The following is a 21,686-nucleotide window of genomic DNA, read 5'->3' as shown; positions in this document are numbered from 1 at the left end:
CTGTGGATATAATTTACTTGGACTACAGTAAGGCATTTGATAAACTAGATCACAAACTACATCTTCATCAACGATTTGGATGAGAGGATAGATGGGGAACTCATCAAATTTGCAGATGACACCAAGCTGGCAGGAACAGCCAACACTCCAGAAGACAGGCTTAAGATTCAGGAGGATCTGGACAGACTTGAACACAGGGCGCTATCTAACAAAATGAAATTCAGTGGTGAAAAAAGTAAGGTTGTACATTTAGGCAAGAAAAACCAAATGTACAGGTGTAGTATAGGGGGTACCTTGCTCAATAGTAGTAACTGTGGGAGGGATCTCGGAGTCCTAGTGGACAATTTCTTAAATATGAGCCAGCAGTGTGCTGCAGCTGCCAAAAAAGCCAACACAGTGCTAGGCTGCATTAACAGAGGGATGGAATCAAGATCAAGTGAAGTATTAATACAAGGCCACACTTGGAATACTGCATCCAGTTTTGGTCACCACAATGTAAAAAAGATGTTGAGACTCTGGAAAGAGTACAGAGAAGAGCAACAAAGATGATTAGAGGTCTGGAGGCTAAAACATATAAGGAATGGCTACTGGAATTGGGTATGTTTAGTTTAATGAAGAGAAGAGTGAGGGGTGACATGATAGCAGTGTTCCAATATCTCAGGGGCTGCCACAAAGAAGAGGGAGTCAAGCTATTCTCCAAAGCGCCCGAAGACAGGACAAGAAGCAACAGATGGAAACTAATCAAGGAGAGAAGCAACCTAGAACTAAGGAGAAACTTCCTGACAGAACAATTAACCAGTGGAACAACCTGCCTCCAGAAGCTGTGAATGCTCCAACACTGGAAGTTTTTAAGGAGAGACTGGACAGCCATTTGTCTGAAATGGTATAGGGTTTCCTGCCTGAGCAGGGGGTTGGACTAAATGACCTCCAAGTTCCCTTCCAACTTTACTATTATGATTATGATTATAATAGCATGTGATAGCATTTAGCTAACCTTGGCTGATCTCCCCAAACCTAAGCAATATTGGACTTATCTAGTAGTTGGATAAGAACTTTGTAGTAAATCTCACAACTATACGCTGCACTGAAAAATTAGCTTGGGAAACAAAAGCAATGGCAAATCTTGTCTTTATTTTTGTCAATAAAATTGCATGAATGTATGCTTGTAGAGTTAAGCCAGAATTTTTAAACTTAGTTTGTTGACTAAATTATAATGATCTGATGTTCATATGATGCTGAAACATAATTAATGGTTTAATATGTCACCATAAGCCAAAAACAAACAAACCACAGACGTTTTAACACATCATATGAATTTAGTCTATGAGATCTTTTGAAGTGTTTACTGCTTTTTAAAATAAGTTTGCTTCATTTGTCTTTTGCTACAGGTTTTAAGTAAGAATGCTACGTCTTTCTCAATGCATTTTCCAGCTTTTCCATTTCTTGGCAGAAAAATAGGTCTGGACATTTAAAAATATAAGAAGGTGAGTGAAGACCATAGCAAGCATAAAATGGTGAATTATTTGTAGAAGATATTAACTTCTGTTGGCCTACTTATTTTCTAATCTAGACGGAATATTCTGCATTTATGCTAGTACACTAGAGTGTTTCTGTATCTTATAACTCATGAATACCTGGGGAAAGTTAGGAATTAAGTAATTAAGGTGTTACACTAAAGCTGAGGAGATCCAGGTCCAGTCCACCTTCAATAGTGCAAATTCACTAGCTGACTTTGGGGCAGTTACTTTCTTTTAGCACAACTTTTTCACAAATTACCACAAGAATAAAATGAAGATTTCCACATAAGGCACCTTGAATTTCTGGAGAAAATATGGGATATAGCTTTAACAAATACAAATATAAATCAGATTAATACTTGCTAGTCTCCAAGCTCATGTATTATATCTTTAGTTGATACAGGAGAATGAATGGCAGGAGTCTTAGTGACAAATAAATTGACTATCTTGGCATTGGTTTGCAAAATACAGGACACCTTTTTAAAATGACAAAATAACATGATGTAGAGCAGAGGTCCCCAAACCTTTGGGCATCAGGGACCTGTTCAGTGGAAAGAGGTTTTTCCATGGACCGGAGGGTGCATGGTTTTGTGTACTGCCTGCATCCCATGGATGGGGCTTTGCTTGTGCGTACCGGTTGCTGACGTGCCACAGTCCAGGGGATTGGGGACCCCTGATGCAGAGCATCAAAATAAATAAATAAATAAATAAATAAATGAGTGGTTGGTAGAGAAAATAGTTAGGGACATAATAGTTTAATGTGATTTTTTTTGAGTTGGATGAGCTGTATCAATGTTGTTCAACCACCAGCAAGTTTAAGTTGTGTTGATTTCAACTCTCAGATTTCCCCAGCCAGCATGCATGTTGCCAAGGGAATTCTGGGAGGTGAAGTTCACACGTCTTAAAGTTGTTGAACTTCATAAACACTGGGTTATGTGATAGAAAAATCTATCGCCCAAATATGAACAATTGAAGATGGGGTAAATAATTGTTATAGTCCAAGGCTAACAGATTACAGTAAGTCACCGGTCTCCTGGGAATATCAGATGACCAAACGTGCACAGGACTTATCTAGTATATTACTCAAAGACTATTCAAGTAAGCATATACACTAGCAGAAGATCTCAAATCCTGAAAGAATTGCTTTACAACTGATAAGGAACCAAGATAACCACAAAGGAAGAGATGTGGTATCCTTCATGGTGTGAAATCATTACAGAAACATTCTGTTATGTACTGGGCTTGTGGTGATACACCATGTGCGTTGCTGGAGCAGCTAACGGCTCTCCAGTAACCCAGACTAGCTATCTCCTGTCCTGCAATTGGTTAGCCCCAGGCGGCAAGTGTGGGTTCAAACCTTTTGGCTGCCGCCTAGGGGCTAGACCAGGGGTAGGCAACCTCGGCTCTTTTATGACTCATGGACTTCAACTCCCAGAATTCCTGAGCCAGCTTGGCTGGCTCAGGAATTCTGGGAGTTGAAGTCCATGAGTCATAAAAGAGCCGAGGTTGCCTACCCCTGGGCTAGACTATATATTGTGGCTGGTTGCAGCCAAGTTTCAGTACAGTTCTAGCAAGAATAAAGTATGTGTTATCCTGTACTCAGCCTCGTGTCTTCCTTCCTGCACCAAAGAGCCCACTACTTAACACATTCCTAGAAAGGAAAGATAGTAGCTTGAATATATATGGGGGATCATGGGGAGGCTGAGCTCCACCACATGTTTATTGGACCCGTGCCCTTCCTGGCTGGTTTATGCAGCCCGGGAGGGGACACGAGGCTGGTTCCAGGCGGTTATATCTGCCTCTCTGAGTGAGGGTAGTTTTCCCGCCGCCTTGAAAGAGGCGGTGGTAAGACCTCTCCTCAAGAAGCCTGCCTTGGACCTGGCTGTTTTGAATAACTTTTGTCCGGTCTCCAACCTTCGCTTTCTTGCGAAGGTTGTTGAGAGTGTGGTGGCGCATCAGCTCCCTCTGGTCCTGGATGAAGCGGATTATCTAGACCCGTACCAATCGGGCTTCAGGCCCGGGTACAGCACGGAGACGGCATTGGTCGCGCTGGTGAATGATCTCTGGAGGGCTCGGGACAGGGGATATTCCTCTGTTCTAGTCCTATTAGACCTCTCAGCGGCTTTCGATACCATCGACCATGGTATCCTGCTGCGGCGTCTCAGGTGATTGGGAGTGGGAGGCACGGTTCTTCAGTGGTTCTCCTATCTCCTGGGACGCTCGCAGTCGGTGTTGGCAGGGGGGCAGAGGTCGACCGCGAGGCCTCTCGCTTGTGGAGTTTCTCAGGGGTCGGTCCTCTCGCCTCTCCTGTTCAACATCTACATGAAACCGCTGGGTGAGATCATTCGTGGTTTTGGAGTTGGGTATCATCAGTATGCTGATGATACCCAACTTTTCATTTCGACCCCAAACCACCCTAGTGATGCCCTCGACGTGATGTCCCGGTGCCTGGAGGCGGTCCGGGTCTGGATGGGGAGGAACAGGCTTCGACTCAACCCTGACAAGACTGAGTGACTGTGCGTACCGGCATCTCGGGATATTCAGGATATCCCACCCCTCATTATGGGGGGTGAGTCATTACCTCCTGTAGATAGGGCTCGCAACTTGGGAGTCCTCCTAGATTCACAACTCTCCTTAGAAGACCATATTGTAGCTGTGACTAGGGGGGCTTTCGCCCAGGTTCGCCTGGTGTGCCAGTTGCGGCCCTATCTAGACCGGGATGCCTTACGTACGGTCACTCATGCGCTCGTGACCTCTCGTCTTGATTACTGCAACGCTCTCTACATGGGGCTACCCTTGAAGACCACTCGGAGGCTCCAACTGGTACAGAATGCAGCCGCGAGAGTTGTACTGGGAGTTTCCCGATACTCCCATGTCACACCTTTGCTCCGCAAGCTGCATTGGTTACCAGTTGTCTTCCGGGTGAGGTTCAAGGTGTTGGTAATGACCTACAAAGCCCTTCATGGCATGGGTCCAGAATACCTTGGGGAGCACCTGCAGCCGGCGTCAACTTCCCTCTGCCCAGTACGCTCCCACAGAGAGGGCCTCCTCAGGGTGCCACCGGTCAAAGAATGCCGACTGGTGGCCCCCAGGGGGAGAGCGTTCTCTGTGGGTGCACCGGATTTATGGAACCATCTTCCGGTTGAGCTCCGGATGGCGCCCGATCTCCGCTCCTTCCGGCGCGATCTTAAAACCCATCTCTTTAAACAAGCTGGCCTGGCCTGATGGGACGGGGTGGGATTTTTATAAACGATTTTAATTTTAAATTGGTATTAATTTTATGGGCATTGTTTAATCATGTTTTAACCATTTTAATTTTTGTATCTAGTTTTTATGTATTGCCCTGTTCACCGCCCTGAGTCCCCTGGGAGAAGGGCGGTATATAAATTAAATTAATAAATAAATAAATAATAAATATATGTTGAGCCAAGTTATTCTAACAATAACAGAAGGACCAAGAAGGCCTGATAGCATCTGTCCTCCAGTCCTTTCAATGTGTGAGCTGTTATGAATTAATCATTATCAGTTAATCAATTAGTTTATTAGAACTGTAAGACATGCTATAATAAAATATCTAATAGTAGCACTGTTATATACTATACATGTAAAAAGAAAACAAATATAAGAGCTAGAGTCTAGAATATAATAAGATATAAAACAGAATAAAAATAGCATAAGTTGCAAACTTAAGTGAATTGTACAGATGGTAGCACAAAACGTTGGAGGATATTTTTTTAGTCTGGATCTGAAATATGTAACAGAATATGTAAGTAGAAATCACATTCCCTATCCAGAAATTTCTTCAAGATCAGATGAATGAAGGTCTTTCTGCAGTCCTTTTTACTGGAAGTAGCATAGTAGCATAGTATTTCTGTTGAGTAGCATAGAGTTTCTACTGAGCCCTCACCACATGGACATAACCAAAGATACAATATTGCTGAGGGCAGTGCATCTAGTCTGGCTAAAGTGAAGTAAAGCCTTACAAAATTTCAAAATCATAATGATAATTAGGCTGGAGCAAACCCTTTTGGAAGAATATGAAAAATATTGGGAGTGGGGGCACCTTGCTTAAATTTGTTTGGAGATTATACTCCAATTTGTTGTTTGAGGTCAATTCTAAAGATAAAGGTTTCCCCTGTCTATTCATATCCATATGTAGGGGATGGTGCTCATCTCTATTTCTTAAGCAAGGGAGCTAGTGGTGTCCAAAGACATTTCTATGGTCATGTGGTCAGGACTATACACCAAGGTGCACAGAACATTGTTACCGTCCCACCAAAGTGGTACCTATTTATGTGCTCGCATTTGCATGCTTTCACGCTGCTAGAGGGGCAGGAGTTGGGGCAAGTAATAGGAGCTCAGCCCGTCACAGAGCACTGGGGTTTCAAAATCACTTTCCAGGTGCCAACCTCAGAGTCTTTAAACTGCTGAGCCATCTTGCCCCCTAGGGTCAATTCTATCATTATCAAAACCTAACGGCACAAACTTTCCATGGAAAAATAAATGAATTTTATTTAGGGTTTTTTTTTAAACCACAATGATTTAAAATGATCTTATGTAGTAATGGGGCCAAACCTATAGGGTACAGAGTTAACTTTAGCCAAAAAGTAACAAGACAAAGCCATGCTCTAGTGTCTATTGTCTCTACACATAAAGTGGCATTTTGAAATACTTTTTGGAAGCATTAGTATGTCTTGAATAAACTTGTTTTGAGCGGCATCCAGAATGTTAAATTTTGCAAGACCACATTTGGAAGCTATCAAGAAGCTGAGGGACTATCTTAGTCTGGAAACCTTGCAAGCTGAAGGGATACGATGAACTTGTTTTCAGGGGTAAATTTTATAGAGATACGCTGTGCGATACTTGACAAATAAAAAAAGAGCATTCCAAGACAGAGACGATTTATATAGGTACACACCTGTTCAATTTGAATTGTTTGCCATTTGTGAATTTTATTATGTCTGGCAAACACAAAAACATTGGTTTTCTGATAGTTTATGGGTAACTTTGGTTCTGTACAGAATAAAGCTAGTGCCCTAAGAGCTTTTCTCATCCCCATCAGTAAAGTAAATGTAATAACTACATTATTGGCATACAGTAGGAATTAATTTAGCTGGAATCAATCATCTAAAATAGGTAGATGAGGGGCTAAAGCGCTTGGATCATTGAATTTAAATATAGATTAAAATCTAGTGGAGCTAACATGCAGCCTTGTCCTACACTGCCATAAATGTCCCCAGAGAGTACATCTAAATGTCAGGGAGATTTTTGACTAAAATGACTGAATAAGTAGAAGCAGTCTTTTATGAGCAATAGACAGACTGTTGCCTCAGACTGTCCCATGGTCTCTTAAAAGTGCTTTTTCCAAAAGGTAACTGGACTTCTTGGAGTTTTTTTTCCTTCGAAAATGTTTCTCTTCTCATCCAAGAAGCTTCTTCAGTTCAATTTTTCAGTGAACTGAAGAAGCTCTTAGATCAGGCATGTCAAACTGCCGGCCCACGGGCTGGATGTGTGACACTGAAATCGCACCCACCCCATTCATGGCAATGGGGAAAAAGTCCTGATATGTCGCGCGACGTCACAAGTTTGACATGCCTGTCTTAGATGAACAGCGAAACATTTTTAAAGAAAAGAAAACAAAATCCAGTTGCATTTTGAAAAAAGTATTTTTCGGACAACCATGATAATGCTCATAGATATGGTCCCATAGGACCCTCTCTCATTTCTGGGGGCATGCTGTAAATGTCCCATGCTGTGTAAACATATAGTTTTGAATGGTCACTGAATGAATGGTTGTTAAGCAAGAACAACTTGTAGTTAAATTCTGCCAGGTGCTAATTAATCAGTTTCAGTGGGTTGTCTTTTGTCTTAACTTTTTTTTAAAAGCGTTTTGCATTTTTCAGATATGTTTTCATCTCATTAGTGCCCTCTTGTGGTTTTCTAAAAAATGTTTCTTTTCAGGTGTGCATCACATGACATCTTTCAGTCAGAACAGGAGAGGAGAGGTAAGTTTCTTCCACTTCTGTTCCCTGGACTTTGTCCAAAAAGTCCAATCCTAACGTAACATAAAAGTCCAGTTGTAGCATAAACAAAAATTATTTTGGCCACAAAAATTATTAAGTTTATAGCAGATAATTAGGAATACCTTATGGATAATAAGGTGGCTCAGTGGGTTAGGATGCTGAGCTTGTCGATCAGAAGGTCCGCAGTTTGGCAGGTTGAATCCTGAGTGCCGCGTAACAGAGTGAGCGCCTGTTACTCGTCCCAGCTTCTGCCAACCTAGCAGTTCGAAAGCACGTAAAAAATGCAAGTAGAAAAATAGGGACCACTACGGTGGGAAGGTAACAGCGTTCCGTGCGCCTTTGGCGTCTAGTCATGCCGGCCACATGACCACGGAGACGTCCTCGGACAAGCGCTGGCTCTTCGGCTTTGAAACGGAGATGAGCACCGGCCCCTAGAGTTGGAAACGACTAGCACGCATGTGCGGGGGAACCTTTACCTTTACCTATGGATAATAAAAGCAGGTGAATACAGTCTTTTGCTGTGTGGAACTGCACTTAAAAACATTAAGATACAAAAAGGACCCCAATAGAGTGCATACTAATATAAGTAAGTGGGCTGTGTCAGGTGTAGGGGAAACATTTGTCAGATGAAGTGTCTTTTTTCCCAACTAAGTGAACATGTTTTAGCTTTTGGTGGGCTTCTGAACTAAAAATTATAGGAGCCCCAAGTTTAGCACTAAACTGTATTTTTATTTGTAGTGTGCCTCGGGGATTTCTTTTATGGGAAACCCTATACACCTGTTTTGTAAACACATGTCTGGCTTAGACAAACAGCAGAGTAGTTAGTGCATCCTTAAGTGGCATTAATTTCAGCAAAGTTGTGAACAAAATATCTAGAACCCATGTTGTCGATATGTGTTGCAGCAAAACCTAAGTTCCAGTGGCATTTTCATTTTCTCTCATCGGAAATCCACGTTGGTAGCACTAATCTGGATGGTTCAGTTGCCATTTCATCAATAAATACACTAACAGTATTTCATTTAATAATTTTCAAGTTATCTAATGCTTAATTAACTAGAGAACCTTAAGCACTCTGAACAAATGGATATACTATTCAGGCGAGGCTTCTGCTTATATGTACTTAATTATATGCACATCAGGTATGTCTGAGACAAGCAAGATAAAGCTTTCAGGAACTTTGGAGTTCATTGTGGTCTCCTTTTTTTGAACCCACAGCTGTGTATCAACTGACGGAACTTGCAACTTGGGGTTATCTGATGGTTCTACATGAAGTCAGTTATTCCAAGGAGAGGCAATGATTGACAGGCTGCCCTGGCTCAGTTATCACTGTGCTGATGCTGTCTATACTAAAGGTACAGTACTGTGATAACTGAAGGATGGTAGCCATCTTAGCTTCAGAGGAATTCAGCATATGGAGATCAAAGAAATCACTTGATTTTATAAAGCTTGTGATACTTTACAGATGAAAATTAAAGAGAACACATCTACAGTTTTATGGCTAACCATTTTGTTTCTTAATTTCAATTTCAACTTTATTGTCACATGTGTACAATGAGATCAGCTGAGCCTCCCTTCGTGCACCCACCACCACCACCACAACAACTCACAGTGACAACAAACCCACCATCTTGTTACACCATGTAAACTTATTGCACAACGCTCCGGCCCCGCAAGTCTGTCATACATTCAGGATTCTGACAGCCCATGGATAGAAACTGTTCTTCAGCCAGCTTTATCTTGGTGCAGCTGGCTATGCTTCTATATCTCCTACCCGATGGTAGGAGAGTGAAGAAGCACTGACCAGGTTGTGAGTCGTCCCTGAGGATTTTCCTCACTCTTCTAAGGCAGTGGCCCCTAGCGATGTCATCTAGTGGTATCAGGGGACAGCCCACGATGTTTTTTGCTGTGCTCACCCACCCTCTGTAGTAACTTCCTATCCAGGATTGTCAAGCCAGCATACCACACCACAATACAGTGTGAGAGGACGCTTTCTATAGTAGACCAGTAAAAGAAGGTCATCAGACGTTCATCATTACCATAATAATTGAAAAGGGAAGGTTTAAGGTGCACTTTGCTTTATTATATTTGGAGGATTCTGCAAAAAGTTATTATGTGTGCTGTCACTGTTAATGTTGATAAACTGAATCAGTCACCCCAAAGAATGAGGGTCTCTCTTTGCTGTAGTCAAAATAAACTCTAAAAGGGGTCCTTAACAGTTCTAAAGAACCCCATTTTTAGGCACCCGAGCCTTTCAGAGTTAAGGGGCTGAAATGTTCAGTTCCTTTTTAAAAACATGATTTGGGATTGCATAAAGTCAGTGAGGAAAATGCCTTCTAGATCCTCATTCTAACCCGCTCTTCTTACATATTTTAAATGTAATCTTTTAACATATATGCATATTTTTCTAAAACAGTTATGAAATTAAACAAAGCAGTGTGCTTCCTGCAGATATTTCCTAGGTTTGGTACAAATTTAATCCTGACTCGAATTATGGATGGTTTATAGTATATTCTCCGCCAAAGATATCTGGAGCTGCAATTGGCAACACCGTGAATTGTACTTAGGAGGACTATTTTAGGTTAGGCTTGGTACCAAATCTGAAACCATTTCTGAATTAATAACTAGCCCCAGATCCTAAATTAAGCGTGAATCGGTTTATCTTAACCACCGTTAAGACTCTTTAAATCTAGAGAGAATGTACCAAAAGGGCAACAAGAAAAATCCAACATGTACAGTGGGGCAAAAAAGTATTTAGTCAGCCACCAATTGTGCAAGTTCTCCCACTTAAAAAGATGAGAGAGGCCTGTAATTTTCATCATAGGTACAGTATACCTCAACTATGAGAGACAAAATGGGGGGAAAGAATCCAGGAAATCACATTGTAGGATTTCTAACAAATTTATTTGCAAATTATGGTGGAAAATAATATTTGGTCAATAACAAAAGTTCATCTCAATACTTTGTTATATACCCTTTGTTGGCAATGACAGAGGTCAAACGTTTTCTGTAAGTCTTCACAAGGTTTGCACACACTGTTGCTGGTATTTTGGCCCATTCCTCCATGCAGATCTCCTCTAGAGCAGTGATGTTTTGGGGCTGTCGCTGGGCAACATGGACTTTCAACTCCCTCCAAAGGTTTTCTATGGGGTTGAGATCTGGAGACTGGCTAGGCCACTCCAGGACCTTGAAATGCTTCTTACGAAGCCACTCCTTTAGTGCCCGGGCGGTGTGTTTGGGATCATTGTCATGCTGAAAGACCCAGCCACGTTTCATCTTCAATGCCCTTGCTGATGGAAGGAGGTTTTCACTCAAAATCTCACGTTACATGGCCCCATTCATTCTTTCCTTTACATGGATCAGTCGTCCTGGTCCCTTTGCAGAAAAACAGCCCCAAAGCATGATGTTTCCACCCCCATGCTTCACAGTAGGTATGGTGTTCTTTGGATGCAACTCAGCATTCTTTCTCCTCCAAACATGACGAGTTGGGTTTTTACCAGAAAGTTCTACTTTGGTTTCATCTGACCATATGACATTCTCCCAATCCTGTTCTGGATCATCCAAATGCTCTCTAGCAAACTTCAGATGGGCCCGTACATGTACTGGCTTAAGCAGGGGGACACATCTGGCACTGCAGGATTTGAGTCCCTGGCGGCATAGTGTGTGACTGATGGTAGCCTTTGTTACTTTGGTCCCAGCTCTCTGCAGGTCATTCACTCTCTGCAGGTCATTCAACCCCGTGTAGTTCTGGGATTTTTGCTCACCCTTCTTGTGATCATTTTGACCCCACGGGGTGAGATCTTGCGTGGAGCCCCAGAACGAGGGAGATTATCAGTGGTCTTGTATGTCTTCCATTTTCTAATAATTGCTCCCACAGTTGATTTCTTCACACCAAGCTGCTTGCCTATTGCAAATTCAGTCTTCCCAGCATGGTACAGGTCTACAATTTTGTTTCTGGTGTCCCTCGACAGCTCTTTGATCTTGGCCATAGTGGAGTTTGGAGTGTGACTGTTTGAGGTTGTGGACTGGTGTCTTTTATACTGATAACAAGTTCAACCAGGTGCCATTCATACAGGTAACGAGTGGAGGACAGAGGAGCCTCTTAACGAAGAAGTTACAGGTCTGTGAGAGCCAGAAATCTTGCTTGTTTGTAGGTGACCAAATACTTATTTTACCGAGGAATGTACGAATTAATTCATTAGAAATCCTACAATGTGATTTCATGGATTCTTTCCCCCCATTTTGTCTCTCATAGTTGAGGTATACCTATGATGAAAATTACAGGCCTCTCTCATCTTTTTAAGTGGGAGAACTTGCACAATTGGTGGCTGACTAAATACTTTTTTGCCCCACTGTATTTATCCTGCCTGCTAGAGCGCCCTTTTGAGTATTTCAGAAGAAACATGAAAAGAGAAGGCACTTTTCGATCAGATTCCCTGTTTAGGACTTTTTTTGGGGAGTCCAAAACTCTTATCAAGTTCCTATATATGAACTTTCTAAAATAAGTCATGTTGATAGAAGTCCAGAAAAACTTTTTTTTTTTGGCCATCCAAACCTGCAGTGTTCAAAACAGACCACAAGAGGGGGTCAGAGCATTTGTGTATTACAGTTTGACAAATTTACATTTCCTGGGAAGAATCTGAAGAATGCTTGGTCGTTTCAGAGGGGCCACCAGCACATTCCAGGCACAAATGAAAATTCAAAACAGACATAACATTTTTGTTTAATTTATCATTTTATAAAGGGGTATAAACATAAAAAGAAATGCTTTGTGGAGCTTAAAAGGCATTCTTGAAGTTCAGCTTTTAAAAAAAGGGGGTGGCAAGATGCATGCTGAAAATTATAGGTGCATTATTCATAATTTGCGGGGTACAAGAATTCCAAACAGAAACTGGGAAGAAAAAAAAATGAAGACAGGGTGACTTTGACTACCTGACCTCAAGGATGCTTGTGCGCTCTGGCCAAAACACTACTGTAACCCCCTACCAGCACCAGCACCAATTTCAGAAGGAGCGCTGTTTCATTATTTAGTTTTCTACCTACCTGCATGTATTGTTATTCATTCTATATATAGTTAGTCTATTAACTAAAGGCAGTGAATTTGGTCAGTTGCTTTGATGAAACTAAATGCAATCTACGCAGACAGCATTGCCATAAACCACTAAGCTAGCATTCCAATTGAAAGAAGGCACACAAATGTTTTCCTGCTAAGATGTGGACAAGGGGATACTTTATAAATTGTTGTATAACGTTCTACATCTACATTGAATGGATTGATGTACTTGAGTTTTCCCAGGTCTTTGTTTTTGGCAAAGACTGGAGAAACATTTACCTATCTCTTGTCCTACAACACCTCTTTCAAACCTTTGCTATAGGGGTGTGTATGTGTGTCCGTATTTTTATTTTTTTCTATAAACTAACTTCTCTGGAATTTTTACAGCCCTGGGATTACTCAGTGTATTGTTGTCTATGAAATAATCAAGACTAATTATGTTTAGGTTAGTGAGTTCAGTCACAATCAGCTACGTGCTGCCACACTAGACTGTAGTTCATCTGCCTCTGAAATCTTTTAGTATCTTTACCAGAAGTACTTCCTGATTCCTCAAGAAAGCTGTAAACCTAACTTCTCAGGAAGGGATCTCAAGTGGAAAAAATACCACTAAATATACAATATTTGGCAGGATCTCTTAGTGCCTCTTCAAAGGAGCCCTTGTCTTTTGGGGTGGGCTCACATGGGAACCAAACACTTGCAGGAAAACAAGGGTACTGTTTGAAATTATCTTGCTGCAGGGCCCTCCTTAACTCAAATGTGAAGAATCCTGTGTCCACACAACCATTACAGAAGCCTTCAGGTGTCACTTCAAGGAAGCATAGACGCTTGTAGCAATAGTACCCACACCTGGTCCACATCACTTTTTTTACACCCTCCGTCCAATGGTTGCTTTTATTTCTTATCTGCTCTTTTTAATCTCAAGTAAGATTTTTGTACAGCCGCAACATATGCACATTTTAAACAGCTGCTTTTTGTCCTTTCGCATTGAAATTAGGTCTCTGCTTTTAACAGCAGCCACTCGCTCAGTTTTGGACCTTTTTCTTCGCTTCCGGGTTGACCTCAAGCCTTAAAAGCTCCACCAAAAACCTTAAATGCTGACCCCTAAAGTATTGGCATGCCATACCACAACATTGTGCAGCTGGCACATATTACCATATCTGATGGACTTGTGTTAAAGCAAAAAAAAATGGGGCGAAAATACACACTTGGTTAGAAAAGTTGTTAGAAAAACATGTAGATTTTAAACCTGAATTCTTTTTATTGGGTATGATATCAGGAAAAAATTGGTAAGCAAAGTGTATATTTACCGTTGCGTGTATTAACAGCAGCGAGGATTGTATTTGCTCAGGATTGGAAGAATGAAGAAATACCACTAGATGAAGACATAATCAAGAAGATATTGGACTGTGCTGAAATGGACAGACTTACATTGAGGATCAAAGAGAAAGAAGATACAGAATATTCTCAAACATGGAATTTGTTTTATCAGTGGTTGGAAAAAAAGGGGTAGAGACTAAGAATGTAACTTGTATTATTAAGCAAACAAATTAACCCGGATGTTTATTAAGCACTAATCAAATGTAATAACAGAAAATCAATACATTTTTTGTAAAAACAAAAAACAAAACCATTGGGTAGCTATTTTAGGTTTTTTCCAAGATTTTTTTTCAAGATTGTCTTTCTGTTATATTGCAATAGGTAAAGTAACAATTCACTTTAAAAAAAAAGTAAACCAAAATTCAGAACTAGTTTTTCATGTCTGTGTTTATTTTACTAACTCAGTCATAAATATGACTGACTTAGTCAAATGATTTTTATAAACAGAGTTTCTATTTGCAATTAAAAGAAAATAAAAACAAGAGCCTTGGTGGAGCAGTGGGCTAGTGCCTCCTTAAGTAACACCAGCTGCCTGCAATTAGTGCAGGTTCGCATCCCACCAGGCTCAAGGTTGACTCAGCCTTCCATCCTTCCGAGGTAGGTAAAATGAGGACCCAGATTGTTGGGGGCAATTAAGCTGACTTTGTAATAATGCCACTTGGGGGGGGCGAAATTTACTACGTCTTGTGCAACTTTACTGAGACACCACTGCCTCGTGTTTCCTTTTTGCAATGAAGCACTTCCTTCCTGCCTCGCTTCCTTTAATACAAATAACATGATAAGAGTAAATTTGTTTCCATACTAAATTAAAACTAGTATCATGAAATCTCCCCCCCCTTTTTTTTTTGCTAGAAAAACACCGTGCCTCAGAGTTGAAAACAGCTGGAATCCTTTTCCTTTATAGTCGCTTATAAGCCTACGGCGAAAACATTTTAAAACTATAAGCCGTGAAAATATGATTATCGCTACTGGAAGCCAGAAATGGACAGTGCTAAGCTACAAAAAGGCTAATAAACTAAATATGAATCCTGATGAAATGGAGGAGCTGTAGGTTAGTGGCTTTCAGGGACTAGAGAAACAGCCTGTTTAGCAACAGAAATACTCCTCTGAGGGGCATGGGGAAAGTGAAACTGTCATCATATGTTGAAGTGATTTGAGTGGTGAAATGTGGTGACGCCAGCTATGACTTACTCTTGGTAGTTTTGATAAACCATGCCTCAATAATCTCACAACTCTGTTATTCCAAAGCATTCTGCATGTATATCCATAGCTTGAGTGCAGAATGCCTGAAGTACCGGTAGCCCTTGCCTTATGACGGCAATTGAGCCCAAGATTTCTTTTTCCTAAGTGGGACAGTTGTTATGCGAATTTTCCCCCATTTTGCAACCTTTCTTGCCACAGTTGTTAAGTGAATCGCTGCACTTGTGAAATTAGTAACACTGTGGTTAAATGAATCTGGCTTCCCCTTTAACTATGTTTGTCAGAAGGTCACAAAAGGTGGTCACATGACCCTGGGGCACTGTGACTGTAACAAAAGTGAGTCAGTTGCCAAGGGTCTGAATTTTGATCACATGAACATGGGGATGCTGTAATAGTTGTAAGGATGGAAAATAAGTCATAAGTCATTTTAAGTGCTGTTGTAACTTTGAATGGTCACTGTTGTAAATTGAGGACTACCTGTATGAAAATAGGATTACCCAAGGCTGGATTAAGGCCAACTGATGCCCTAAACACAGGGTACTCCTAAACCCTGGCCATTGCTTAGCTGACTAGACATTAAGTCTCAATAAAAAACTAAGGTTGAGTTACTACTGGTAGTAAAAAAATTAAGGAAGGATCACTATGGGGAAAACACTCTGGTTCCTCACTCCCATGGTGTCCCAAAGACATTTTTAATTTGTTTAATTGTTAATCCAGAACTGGAATTATTTAGCACTATTTCTAAAAGCACAGAATGGCTACTGGTTCAACTCGGCTGTTCATTTTAGTATATATTCTGTAGACTAGGTTGATATATTTAAATGCATACTTGCCAGGGTAAGTCAAACTCTGCTTTAAATTTAGCTTGGCTGTGGCCTTTGTAATATGACTCTAAAGACATAGAGACTGGTGAATCATTGATGAAACTCCTGCTGTATATATAATTAGTTCTGACTCCTTTTTCCAGTTTTCAATGCCACATGAAAATGCATTTATTTGCATTTAATGTCACCTGAAGATACTTTTATTCAGCTTTTGGCTAAATCCATGCTATTCTGCTTTTTATGTTTTGAATGCCTTGTAGGCGTTCTACAAGGGCCGTGTACCAGTACCGGGCTGCGGCATGCCAGCAACTGGTCTGTACAAACAAGCAAAGCACCATCCATGGGATGCAGGCAGCACACAAAACCACACCCTCTCCAGTCCGCCTCTCCACGGAACTGGTCCCTGGTGTGCAAAAGGTTGGGGACCTCTGGTATTGTGGATTAGAAAGGGCCCTAGAAAGCAGTTGGAAAATTGTCTGTGACTTCTATATGCATGGAAGACATCTGCAATGTTAATGTATTGCATAAATATTTTTTCCAGGTTGAACCCTCTGAGTGATCACAGAAAATATTTGCTTATTTTTTCCCATTTGTTACTTCATGCCTTTAAAGAATAAAAGGTAAAGGTTCCCCCGCACATGCGTGCTAGTCGTTTCTGACTCTAGCGGCCGGTGCTCATCTCTGTTTCAAAGCCGAAGAGCCAGCGCTTGTCCGAGGATGTCTCCATGGTCATGTGGCCAGCATGACTAGACGCCAAAGGCGCACGGAACGCTGTTACCTTCCCACCGTAGTGGTCCCTATTTTTCTACTTGCATTTTTACGTGCTTTCGAACTGCTAGGTTGGCAGAAGCTGGGACAAGTAATAGGCGCTCACTCTGTTACGTGGCACTCAGGATTCGACCCGCCAAACTGCCGACCATCTGATCAACAAGCTCAGCGTCCTAACCCACTGAGCCACCGCGTCCCTTCCCTTTAAAGAATACATATATACATATTATGCTATATAAGAGTGGTGGCGAACCTATGGCACACGTGCCAGAGGCAGCACTCAGAACCCTCTCTGTGAGCACGTGCACCATTGGCCCAGCCCAGCCCCGCCTCAGCCCACAGCCCCCTCCTCACCAGCAGCCCCCTGGAGGAGAGTCTGCACGGAGCAGCACAGCCAAGGACTTTACAGCCGGGCAGATTTTAACAAGACTCTTCCCTCGTGCCCTGTCATGTGCAGATGATGCTGCGGGGTGTGGACGGAGGACGTGGCCACCATGGTGCTGCTGGGCCACCTGGGTGATCTGCTGCAGTGGGCCATGGAGGTGGTGGGTGGCCCTGTGGGCAGGTGGGGAAGGGTGGGGATGGGGGCAGTTTTTGGGCACCTGATCTCTAAAAGATTCGCCGTCACTGCTATATAAAATTCCAAAAAGAAGCATAAAATTTCAAACCAACAAAACTGAAATTGGGATGCAACCAAAAACAGAAGAAGTAAACATAGCTCAGTGTGGTTTTCTTTTCCCCCTTCTGTTCATTCGTGTCAGATTCTCAGAGGCTGCCCGGACAAATCCTTACAATTTTCTTGGCAAGGTTTTTCAGAAGTGGTTGCCATTGCCTCTTTCCTAGGCCTGAGAGAAATGACCAGCCCAAAATCATCCAGCTGGCTTTGTGCCTAATCTGGGGCTAGAATTCACAGTCTCCTGGATTCTAGCCCAATACTTTAACCATTATAACAAACTGGGTCTTGTAAATGTAGCCTACACCAAATTTATTCACTATGCACCTTTGTAGTTTTTGATCCTACTTATCATAAATATACAAAAATAAGTAAAAAGCACATATCACAGAAATAAAGTGCATTTATTTCTGTGATACGTGAATAAATAATATTACATATTTTCTTCTATTTACTGCAATCTGATAATTTTTGTTTGGCCAGTCACTTCTATGTCTCTTCATATGGGCTTAATCTGCAAACCATTTTGTTGATAACCATGCTATTTTATTTTTTTATTTATTTTGCAGCTCAACTGAAAAATACAGGAGCAGATAAATCTTCTTGTGTTGGAGAGAGAGAGACTAGAAATCGAGATCTGATTATCCCACTGGATTTTTTTTAACTCAATATTTTTTATCTTCTTAGAAGGAATGTATGGAGGGAAGAAAGAATGGCTTTGAGGGATAGAAGGAAAAGCAACTACCAAAACAATGGTCAGATAAAAGTGGACTGATTATGTGGCAGAAATGTAACCTGAGTAAACATCTTAGACAAGACTATCTGTGGTTTTCATGAAGATTAAGTATGGGTAGGGGGGTGGGGAGACACAATTCAATCAGCAAGACTTTGTTCCTATAGCTTTACCATGAAAGCAGTCAACCTATATGACATTGGATTCCTAGTCTGGTCTAGAAAAAAGGCAAAAAGAGACATTTCTGAAGGAGATCCTAGTTACTATGTGCTATGTGCAGTGTATGCCTCCCAGCATACACAAAGGGACAGCACAGCAGGAGGCTGATGGTGCAGATCAGCAGAGGGGCTGGACAGCTCCGGGCGATAACTGCTCACTCAGGATAAGCCTAACGACTTAAGCTGTTGACAGCCCCAGGCATGGGAAGCCTGGTGGGAAGCCAGGATCTACACCCATTGTCACCTGCACTGGCAGGAAGCCCAGGTTTGAACTGATTGGATGCCATCCACCTGGGCAGGTACAAATAGACGCCAGGCTTCCCTGTTTCCCCAGTTCGTTCTGTTCAGAATAAACTCATCTTTACCCCAGCTCTGTGTCCGTCTCTATGTGAAGCACGTGACCTTACACTATGTATTATATTCAGATTACATCCCTGTGCTCATAATCTCTTTGCATTAAGACATATTATAATGAAAGAGCCTGCCAGTTATAGTGCCTCTTACTTCAAGCACATCTAGATGGGGGAAGTAAAACTTGCTGAGTTTTAATTGTTTTTCCCCCAGGGGGGTCATTTTCCTTATTGGCTACTTTTAACTGAGTCTGTATGTATGAGGGATATGTTAAAAAATTCAAAATGGACAGAGGAAATAGAGTGACATAAACATTTACACAACAGCCAGTTCCATTTAGATTTCATTTAAGCACAAAAAGTCAGTGTCCACCACAGACTGCATTTTACATTTCGTAGGTTTCTCTTTTTTCACTTTTTGAAATAATTTTATTAAAAGTTTTTAAAAGGAAGATTAAAAAGAAATAGAAACTAAAGTAAAGTAAAGAAAAAAGAGAAAGCTAAGGTTTAAAAAAAAGGAAAATTGAAAAAGAAAGAGATACAAAGTGGCTTCCAATCTTCCTTACAGCAGTAAGAAATGCAATTACAATTATAAATTTATATCTTTTTCTAAAGTTACAACATATCTGTCTTCTTTCTATAATCTATCCTATCTAGTCATCAAAACCATAAATTGTAACTTCGTTTTTTTTTTCATTTTCTGCAAGGTCATTAAGGGATTTCCAGTCAGCAATATTTACTTAGATATTTACTTTTCTCTAGTCAAAGAAGTCAATTTGGCAAAATCAATGAATTACATTATGTTTACTAACCATTCCTCCATTGCTGGTATTGTCAAGTCTTTTCATCTTTCTACATAGCAATAATCTCACTGCAGTTATCACATGCTAAAACAAAATTCCATGACTTTCCCCCACCATCACCACCACCACCGTTTTGCCCATCAGTCCTAAAAGAAAAGGCTCTGGTCTCAAGTATATCTGTATGCTGCTACAATTCTCATGTTTGTCTGTTTGTAACCTTCAATTGGGTGAAACAATGGCAACAGTTTTTGAACCAAGCTACTTCCAATGGGCTAACTTACAGAATACATACAAAATCTGGGATCCAATACTCCTGCGGGTTTGAAATTTGGTAAAATTATGGCTGCTTTAGCTCTGGCTGGCTGCTGCACCACTGCAGTCATATGGTTGTCATTTCCAACACTCCCTGACAGCTTCCTCCAAGTCAATGAGGAAGCTAGCAGGAAATCTAAACTTGATCGTGATCATCAACATTGCCTGCCAGCTTCTCACAAGCAAAGTCTTTGGGGAAGCAAGCAAGAAATTGCAAGTATAAGGAGAGCTGGCAAGTAATGGCTGCTGCAGATGGGGGAGGGGAGCAGGAGTACATGACATCAGGTCTGGTGAGGGTCAGGGAGGGTATGAGGAGGTGCCTGAGAGGTTCAATGGGGGGTGGGGTCAGGGAGGTTGCAGGACAGTGCAGTCCAGATTGTACTGTCTGAACAGTGAGTGTGAGGGTGTAGGCTCGGGGAAGGTTACAGCATGAGCTGGGGAGGTGTGTCTGTAGGTGTTTCACGAGTCTGGGGGGGGTGCAAATGGGCCAATGCAATGCAAGCACAGGGAATAGGTGACGATGCATGGCTTACAGAGATTTACACAAGCGACTTCTTTGCTGGATTTTCCATTGAGTTTCTCTCTCTCTGCAAGCTCCCCACAAGCAAAGTCAATGGGAAAGCCATCAGGAAGTCAGAGGTTGCTTCTGTCTCCGCTGCTTTTTTGCCCACTCCTGATCTTTTAGTTGATCTGATTAGATGACTAATGTCTCTGAAATGGTGACATAAATGAAACAATGATCCAATGGGTCAAAGGTTATCTAATTAATCTGTAAGAATCTCTGACCACTGTATCTATTTGAATCTAAAAATTTGCTAGATTTTTTTTATATGTCCATCCCATTTTCTAGCTTTTTTATATATCCATCCAAGCATAATGTCCCTTCTTGTAGTTCACATTTCTAACATGAACTTGAAGCGCCTTTATACATTCTAGAAAATTTATCTGGTGACATAGAACAATGATATATTGTTTTATAAAACTTCTCTTTAAAGTTATGACATAATGTAAATTTCAGTCCTTTTAACCACATATTTTTCCATTGAACCATCTGAATGTTATAACCAAAATTTTAGTCCACTTTGTCATAGTTTCACTTGTTTTTCTCTTTCAACTTTTATTAAAAGTTTATACATTTTAGCAATTACATGTCCATCATTTGTACATAATTCTACTGCAAACTTCGACTTTGTTCAGAATCACATACTATTTTGTCTACTTTAAATCTTTCTAATAATTGTGAATAAGAAAGCCATTGGCACTATGTCCCTCTGCCAGTTCTTCTCTTGATTTTATTTTATATTTATTATTTTATATTCCCCTCAAGAAAATTCTAGTATTTATGATGATAATATCTTTGTGTTTGCCTATTAATTCTCCTCTACAAAATACTTCTTGTACTGAGAGCTACAAAAGTGTTTTTGTCTATAACCTGGATTTATATCTATTCCATATTCTCAATATGCTATAACATAATTATTTTTAAAACCCATATTAACCTTGACTTTCTCATACCGCAAATATCCATGCCACACAAATGTTTGTTTATGTACTTCTGGCTGTAAAAGCCTTCTGTTTCTCAGCACCACCCACTCTTTCATCCAAACCAAATAGCAAGCTGCAAAATACAATTTCAAATCAGGTAAATCTAATCCTCCTTTTTCATTTGCACCCTGTAACAAATTATATTTAACTGACTTTTTTCTCCTGCCACACAAATTTGGATATATTCTTTTGCCACTGTTTAAATAGTGCATCAGTTGCTAAAAGAAGATATTGTTTGTTACAAATGCATCATTCATTTTTATCACAGAAATTCTTCCCAACAATTGTAGTTT

General features: G+C 40.9%; 1 long non-coding RNA gene across 2 annotated transcripts in view; it reads left to right on the top strand.

Moving 5' to 3' along the window:
- Window positions 1-18,435, top strand: part of LOC310638667 — a 29,007-nt gene extending 10,572 nt beyond the window's left edge. For both annotated transcript variants that reach the window (XR_014492147.1, XR_014492148.1), the window contains exons 3-6: window positions 1,389-1,484; window positions 7,479-7,522; window positions 8,756-8,892; window positions 18,002-18,435. This is a non-coding gene — a long non-coding RNA (uncharacterized lncRNA). The remainder of the gene's footprint in view (window positions 1-1,388; window positions 1,485-7,478; window positions 7,523-8,755; window positions 8,893-18,001) is intronic.
- Window positions 18,436-21,686: the final 3,251 nt, after the last annotated feature.

This window comes from Vipera ursinii (genome assembly GCF_947247035.1).
Source record: "Vipera ursinii genome assembly, chromosome: 3".
Lineage (NCBI taxonomy): Eukaryota > Metazoa > Chordata > Lepidosauria > Squamata > Viperidae > Vipera > Vipera ursinii.
Note: the sequence above shows the minus strand (reverse complement) of the source record. Positions and strands in the feature narration are given on the sequence as shown.